Below are 8,686 nucleotides of genomic sequence, written 5' to 3' on the forward strand. Positions count from 1 at the left end.
ACTTAGCTATCTCCAGTTTTCTTGCGCAAATAACTCTTGCGAACTACAGTTACGACAGACAGACACTTTTGGAAATTAACATTCACTGCACAAACACCGGATTCAGCATCGGTTGGACTTTAACCAGCTTCAAAACAACACCCCTCCCCCATCTTGGACTTTCCGATCATCTTTCTTTGTTCCTGCTTCCCAAATACACTCCAGTCATGCAGAGGATTAAGCCTTCAACCAGAACTGTAAAGTTCTGGATGGATGGGGCTGACTCCTTCCTTCAGCAACAGTTCCAGCACACCGACTGGAGTGAGTATGCTGCCCGAGCCTGCACAGGCTCACACATCCACTTGGACACCTACACTAACTCTGTCCTGAAATGCATCAACAAGCGCTCAGGGTACAAGCGTCCTCTGTACCGCCCACTGGAGTCCCTGGCAATATGAAGAGACTAATAGCTATAGCCAAGCACTGCTACAAACGACGGATTGAGGAGCACTTTACCTCCTCTGACCCTCGGCGTATGTGGCAGGGAATACACACCCTGACTGACTATAAACCAACTAGCTTTGTTCCATCTACCAACAGTGCTTCACTCCCTGATGAGCTGAACAACTTCTACGCTCGTTTCGACCAGATGATATTGATATCTTCAATAAACGATCCTCCACCGACGACAACCCACTTGTACTTTCCAATTCGGACGTCAGTCACATGCTGAGCAGAGTGAATGCACAGAAGGCAGCTTGCCCTGATGGTGTACCTGGCCGTGTGCTAAGAGCTTGTGCTGTGGAACTTGCGGGTGTCTTCGCTCACATCTTTAATGTTTCGCTTGCCCAGGCAGCTGTACCATCTATCTTTAAGTCAGCCATTATTGTGCCTGTGCCTAAGCATTCTACTGCTTCAGACTTTAATGACTTTCGACCTGTAGCACTCACCCCAATAATTTCCAAGTGCTTTAAAAGACTAGTTCTTTCTCACTTGAAATCCTGCCTGCCTGCTACGCTGGACCCACACCAGTTTGCTTATCGTTGCAACAGATCCACCGAGGACGCTATCTCAACAGCACTACACACTGCACTAACCCACCTCGCTTGGAAGCATAAAGTAATCTAAATCTCCCTGGTAGGCGGCTGCGTTGACCTTGGACCTCAGAAAATACAGTGGACCCACACCAGCAGATGACATGGGACCCCAAACCGCCACTGACTGTGGAAACTTTACAGGGTACCTCGAGCAATGTGGATTCCGTGCCTCTCCTCTCTTCCTCCAGATTCTGGGACCTTGATTTCTATAGGAAATGGTCCTTGGTCTCCCAGGACCAAGATGGCATCGCGATCACACTGCGAGGCTCAGCGTCTTACCAGTTTTAGTGATGTTATACTTCTGTACTTAGCTATCTCCAGTTTTCTTGCGCAAATAACTCTTGCGAACTACAGCTACAAGAGACAGACTCTTTTGGAAATTAACATTCACTGCACAAACACCGGATTCACGCAATCTTTGACTGTCTGTCTTATTCCTCTCTTCTCCTCAAAGAATTCTTTGAGCGTCAATCTTCCTTCCTGGTGATACTTAATCACTAATTTTAAGTTTGCCATAATAATTAACATTCCCTAATCAGAAGCCCTGGATGAACAGAGAGGTTCGCACTCTGCTCAAAGCCAGAGATGCTGCCTTCAGATCAGGACGCCGGGAAGCATACAGCTTGGTCAGAGCTAACCTGAGGAGAGGAATAGCTATAGCCAAGCACTGCTACAAACGCCGGTCCTGATTCACAAAAAAAACAAAAGCAGATGCACATAAATGGAAAAACCTAATGCGTACAAAAGAAGGGCAAAAAACAAGACTGGTGGTCTGAGATTTCTTACCATGGCATCCCTCAGCATAGAAGCGCTCAGGGTACGAGCGTCCTTTGTACCGCCCACTGGAGTTCCTGGCAATATGAAGAGACTAATAGCTATATCCAAGCACTGCTACAAACGCCGGATTGAGGAGCACTTTACCTCCTCTGACCCTCGGCGTATGTGGTAGGGAATACACACCCTGACTGACTATAAACCAACTAGCTTTGTTCCATGTACCAACAGTGCTTCACTCCCTGATGAGCTGAACAACTTTTACACTCGTTTCGACCAGATGATATTGATATCTTCAATAAACGATCCTCCACCGACGACAACCCACTTGTACTTTCCACTTCGGACGTCAGTCGCATGCTGAGCAGAGTGAATGCACGGAAGGCAGCTGGCCCTGATGGTGTACCTGGCCGTGTGCTAAGAGCTTGTGCTGTGGAACTTGCGGGTGTCTTCGCTCTCAACAGCACTACACACTGCACTAACCCACCCCGCTTGGAAGCATAAGGAAGCATAAAGTAATCTAAATCTCCCTGGTAGGCGGCTGCGTTGACCTTGGACCTCAGAAAATACAGTGGACCCACACCAGCAGATGACATGGGACCCCAAACCGCCACTTACTGTGGAAACTTTACAGGGTACCTCGAGCAATGTGGATTCCGTGCCTCTCCTCTCTTCCTCCAGATTCTGGGACCTTGATATCCATAGGAAATGGTCCTTGGTCTCCCAGGACCAAGATGGCGTCACGATCACACTGCGAGGCTCAGCGTCTTACCGGTTTTAGTGATGTTATACTTCTGTACTTAGCTATCTCCAGTTTTCTTGCGCAAATAACTCTTGCGAACTACAGTTACGACAGACAGACACTTTTGGAAATTAACATTCACTGCACAAACACCGGATTCAGCATTGGTTCGACTTTAACCAGCTTCAAAACAACACCCCACCCCCATCTTGGACTTTCCGATCATCTTTCTTTGTTCCTGCTTCCCAAATACACTCCAGTCATGCAGAGGATTAAGCCTTCAACCAGAACTGTAAAGTTCTGGATGGATGGGGCTGACTCCTTCCTTCAGCAACAGTTCCAGCACACCGACTGGAGTGAGTATGCTGCCCGAGCCTCCACAGGCTCACACATCCACTTGGACACCTACACTAACTCTGTCCTGAAACACATCAACAACTGTGTGGACTGACTTTGACTGTCTGTCTTATTCCTCTCTTCTCCTCAAAGAATTCTTTGAGCATCGATCTTTCTTCCTGGTGATACTTAATCATTAAATTTAAGTTTGCCATAACAATTAACATTCCCTATTCAAATGCCCTGGATAAACAGAGAGGTTCGCACATTGCTCAAAGCCAGAGATGCTGCCTTCAGATCAGGACGCCGGGAAGCATACAGCTTGGCCAGAGCTAACCTGAGGAGAGGAATAGCTATAGCCAAGCACTGCTACAAACGCCGGTCCTGATTTACAGAAAAAAGAAAAGCAGATGCACATAAATGGAGAAACCTAATGCATACAAAAGAAGGGCAAAAAACAAGACTGGTGGTCCGAGATTTCTTGGCATGGCATCCCTCAGCATAGAAGCGCTCAGGGTACAAGCGTCCTTTGTACCGCCCACTGGAGTTCCTGGCAATATGAAGAGACTAACAGCTATAGCCAAGCACTGCTACAAACTCTGGATTGAGGAGCACTTTACCTCCTCTGACCCTCGGCGTATGTGGCAGGGAATACACACCCTGACTGACACTGACACACCCATCTCAGTTACCTCCATCGTGTATATTTGTAATATTGTACTATAGTGAGAAAGGTTTATTCTATTTTATTTCACTCAGCATGTAGCCAGATAGGCTATTTACTTTGGTGCAGTTTATTATATAAAGTTTATGCACTTTATTAACAAGTTTTCCAGTGTCTGCAGTCATCTTTCTCTAAAACTCACACAAAGACATTATTTGAACTATAATTCCAAAACACCTCAAGTCTGCCTCCTTTGTACTAATTTTGGATTGTTTTCTCACTGATGATTTGTCAAAATAGCTAAAGTTCAGATTTTAAGTAAATTTGCCTTTTGAAAAACTGCCTCCTTTGTACTAATGTAGGATTGTTTTCACAGTGCAAAAAGTGGCATATTGATTAGTCAAAATAGCTCTGATATGTTGTAACCTTATTTTAAGTAGTTTTTGTCTTTTGAAAAACTGCCAATAGGTAAAGATATTTTTACATAAATTTATACAAAAAACAACCCTCAGCTACTTGTAAAAAGGACATTTTTACTTAAACATTTAAAAACCCAAGTAAAAGAATATTATCAGGACATTTTTTCTTGTTTTAAGTCAAAATATCTCACCCCATTGGCAAAGTGTTTTTCTTGACAAGTAAATATGACTCAAATTAAACTTAAATACTATTTTTGAGCAATTTTTACTTAACTGAATTTTTTATTTATATTTCTCAAGGTTTTTGTAGGTTTCACATCAAATAATACTGCATTAGATCAACAAATATAAACTAAAAAGCTTAAATAATTCTTTATTGTGTGTATTCTAAATAAACAAGTATTATTTCATTATATTTTTGAAAGATTATAATAATAATTATCAGCAGCTGAGAAAACTGCCAAAGTACCAAAATATTTTTTATTTGTTGAGACTGTTGCCCTAAACTAAACTCCTGAAAGTCTGTGCCTGCTGTGACTCTCAGAGCTTTGTCAGTCAACACAGTTCACACTATCACCCATCCCCCCGTTTTAGCACCTAGTAGTGGCTTAATGTACATAACAAAATGTGGCCTAATGGGTTGCAAATTACCCCAGCACTGCCATTTGGCAGCCTCTGGTAGAAAAAGGGGGTATATGAAAATCCTGATAGTTCTAGTGTTGACATTCTGACTGGTGTTCGCTCAGAAGCTTTTAAATTTTTCGCTTCCACCTTAAGTAATGCAGCAGTAACATTAGCTAACTTGAAAATTTGAAAGTAAGGCGTTCGGACAAGAGTTTCAGAAGGACAGGCTGGCTCACTGTGGTTACGTGTTTGTCGGTTTACTGGCATTATACATATATCAAAGATAGTTGGAAACTTTGTGAAAGGACGTTTGTGTTGCCTTATCAAAGTAGCCAACACTTTAAAAATGTTAATGTCTATGGATGTTGGGCATGTTAAAAGTATTAAAAACATTACAAAACACTTCAACGAATGATAAATATATACGCCATCCCAATCCCAATATATTTGCCTGTAATGGAATATATTGGAATCGGGACGTTCCGGGAGCCACCTGGTGGATTGATGCAAAAGTGCGGGTAAAAGGCCCAAACTTTGAGGATTTTTAGCTCTCACCACGTGTGCCCAGGACCCGACCCCGGGCTCTGCAAAGTAAATCGTCTAGGGGGCGCCGCGCGCTAGGCCGATAAGGTCCACCAAGCGGCGTATCATATATGTGGATTGGGATGGTGTGGTACTACGAAGAGGTAAGCAACTGCTATTTTGTCCACTAAATGGCTTTTCGGAACTAAGACCCCACCACCACCTGTTAGGTCTAAATGGAATTGTGGACCCATTTGTGGCCACATACTTATATATGTTAAGATAGGATAAATCTCCTTCAAAATTATATTGAACAAAAAAATCTGAATTAAAAAAGGGCTTTTTTCAGCAGTAAATTCAGTGGTGGTTGAAGTGAGGGGTATATATATCTATGTTTGTGTGCGCTTTTAAACGTATTTATGTTTATATAAATATTATGTTTGTATAATGTTTATACAAAATCTCATAAACATTGTTCAGAACATTAAACACTGGAATTGTTTCCGTTATTTGGTAAGTTAAGGCTTTATGTTGTTTCAGCAATAACGCCATACACCAGTTGGTGGCAGTAAAGCATCATGATTCACGAAATACACAAACTTAACGTGTTAACACGTTCATAACGCGTCAATACCTTAACGTGTTAACACGAAATTATACGCTACGTGTCAACACGGAGAATCCAACACGTTTAGAGCATAATTTAAAACAAATGAAAAAAAAACAGAGGAATTCAAGTTTATAAAGTGTATTGGACTAAAAACAATAAGCTTGTAGCCTACTTAGTGTATACTCAAATACCTACATGCAAAATTGAGCCATGCTTTGGTACTGCGTTCTTATAATGTTTTTTGTGAATTGACTACACTCGGCTCAGAGTCACAGTCAGAAAACAGCGTTGGCCCACAGCAGGCTCAGTGTCACTTTTCTGAGTGTTCTTCGTCAGTAGTCATGGGGGTCCAGGTGTAAGGAATGTCGTTGGTCTCTAAGCGTATTGGATTTGACCATGTTTTTTATGAGATTTTGTATTAACATTATACATATATAAATACGTTTAAAAGCACACACACACACACACACACACACACATATATATATATATATATATATATATATATATATATATATATATATATATATATATATATATATATATATAAACCCCTCACTTCAACCACCACTGAACTGCTGAAAAAGCCCTTTTTTAATTCAGAATTTTTTGTTCAATTTCATTTTGAAGGAGATTTATCCTCTCTTAATTTATATATAGAAGTAGATACACATAATTAAATAAAACATGAGTAACTTAATGTATCGTTAAACATACAATACGTTTACAGAAAGAGGAGGATCTGGAAAGTTAATTTCACCATGGGTTTGTATTGACACTGTATTGTTTAGCAGTATGCTATTAAAAGAATGCACATAATTTATCAATGTCAAATCTCAGTATGTGTCACACACATAGTGTGAGAGAATAGTGATGTTTGTTTGATATACAATTATGAAAAGCTTTAGAGCATGTTATGAATGAAGTTATATAATAATATGCATGTTTACAAATTTTAAGGTACTAAACACCAGAGGTTTTTTATTGTGAAAAATTAACTTCCAGTTGCTATGGGGATCAGCTTACTAATATTGCTGTCTTCACACTGCTCACGTAGGGCTCAACGTAGCCATAGGTCAGTGCTTCGCTCACTATGTTATGAATAATTCAGATGAAACGTAGGGACTACGTTCACAAAGGATTTATGTTTCGTGTCAGCTACAGTGTGTGATGTAAATCCAATCATGAATATGTAAGTAGGCCCGTATGGATTAGTTAAATGCTGTTTTAACTACAGTAACTGAAAAATATCACTGGTGAACGAGACAAAATACATATTCAATTATAACTGATATCACAACAAAAATATAGAATTAGAAACAGTACATAAAAACCCAAACAAAGTGTAGTGTAGCGAAACTGGTGGACTCTCTCTTTGTCTGTGTGTAGATGGATATAATCTCGGTGTGGGGACTAAAACTTGTTTACAGACTCACATTTTTAGTTATACAAATACACGCATTTTTGTGTGTGTACGATTGTTTACATGTGTAAGGAAGAGACGTTATAAAAAATAACTAAATACTCTATAAAGGACTTAAATCCAGGATAATAAGTCTGAATTAATGAAGACACGGCCCCTGTGCATAACTCGTGCGGGAGTTTAAATATCATTTGATTAGAATACAACACTTTTCATGTGTTTAATGAATATATTTTTTGTTAAATATTGGTTTTAATCATAACATAAATGTGTCGCTTTGTCAGTTAGCAAAGTTACATCAGCCAGTAATGTTAAGCTACAGCCCGGTCTCACACCTACTCGTGATATAGTAATCTGCAATTCGTGACATATCGCATATTTTCAGCATGAATTGCAGTCTCCTATATATGTGACTATATCACAAGTAGGTGTGAGACCAGGTTGTAAGCTATCACTACCTCGGGATGTAAAGGTCTTCCATGTGTCTTAGCAAATTACAAATAATTAAAATAAATGTTTTACAGTTACTGAAAGACATCTACGAAGAAATGTACTGCTTAAATATAATATATAACACTTGTGTCAAATATATTGCAATTGGGATGGTTAAAGTAAAGACTTATACATTTTGGGAAAACATTTTATATAGTTAAAAAAAATACATGTTTCCATACAGCCCAAGTCCCTCTGATCCTTTTTCTGTAATTAGAAGTGTAAAATTCTACTGTCAAAAACCCATATATGTTTTTGACTGGAATATATTGGAAGTTGGATTATCAGATCTTGGCTTAGGAGTGAAATATCTTCAAAGTAAGACCAGTTTCGTCTAAGTCTGAGTGTCATCAACTCAGGGTGTGAGTTTGGAGATGATTGGAGGACATAAATTTTTTCACTTAAAAACAACTCATAGGGGGACCCCTTTTAGTTTTTTTGAGTGAAAATATTTATTCTCTCCAATCTTCTCCAAACTCACACGCTGAGTAAGATAGACCCAGACAAAGATAGACCCGTTTGTAAAAACCTCTTATGTTGTTCTGAAGCTGAGATCTGATAATCCTACTTCCAATATATTCAAGTCAAAAAAAAAATATATGGATTTTGGACAGTAGAATTTTACAACTCCAAAGACAGATATGAGATCAGGGAGTCATGGGATATATGGCTAAATGTATTTTTAGACATTACAATTATGTTTTCCTAAAACGTGCTCTGATGACAATATGTAGTGATGGGACACCATCCCACTTTGAACATATTTGACACAATATATATGGTAATTGAACAAGCATCCCACTTACAATATATTTGAAGCCATAAGGATGTATGGTAATTGGACAACCATCTCATTTCCAATATATTTGACACCATCAGGATATAGGGGAATTGGACAACTATCCCACTTACAATATATTTGACACCATCAGGATGTATGGGAATTGGACAACCATCCCACTTCCAATATATTTGACACCATCAGAATATATTGCAATTGGACA

This window comes from Hoplias malabaricus, chromosome 16 (genome assembly GCF_029633855.1).
Source record: "Hoplias malabaricus isolate fHopMal1 chromosome 16, fHopMal1.hap1, whole genome shotgun sequence".
In the NCBI taxonomy this organism is placed as follows: domain Eukaryota; kingdom Metazoa; phylum Chordata; class Actinopteri; order Characiformes; family Erythrinidae; genus Hoplias; species Hoplias malabaricus.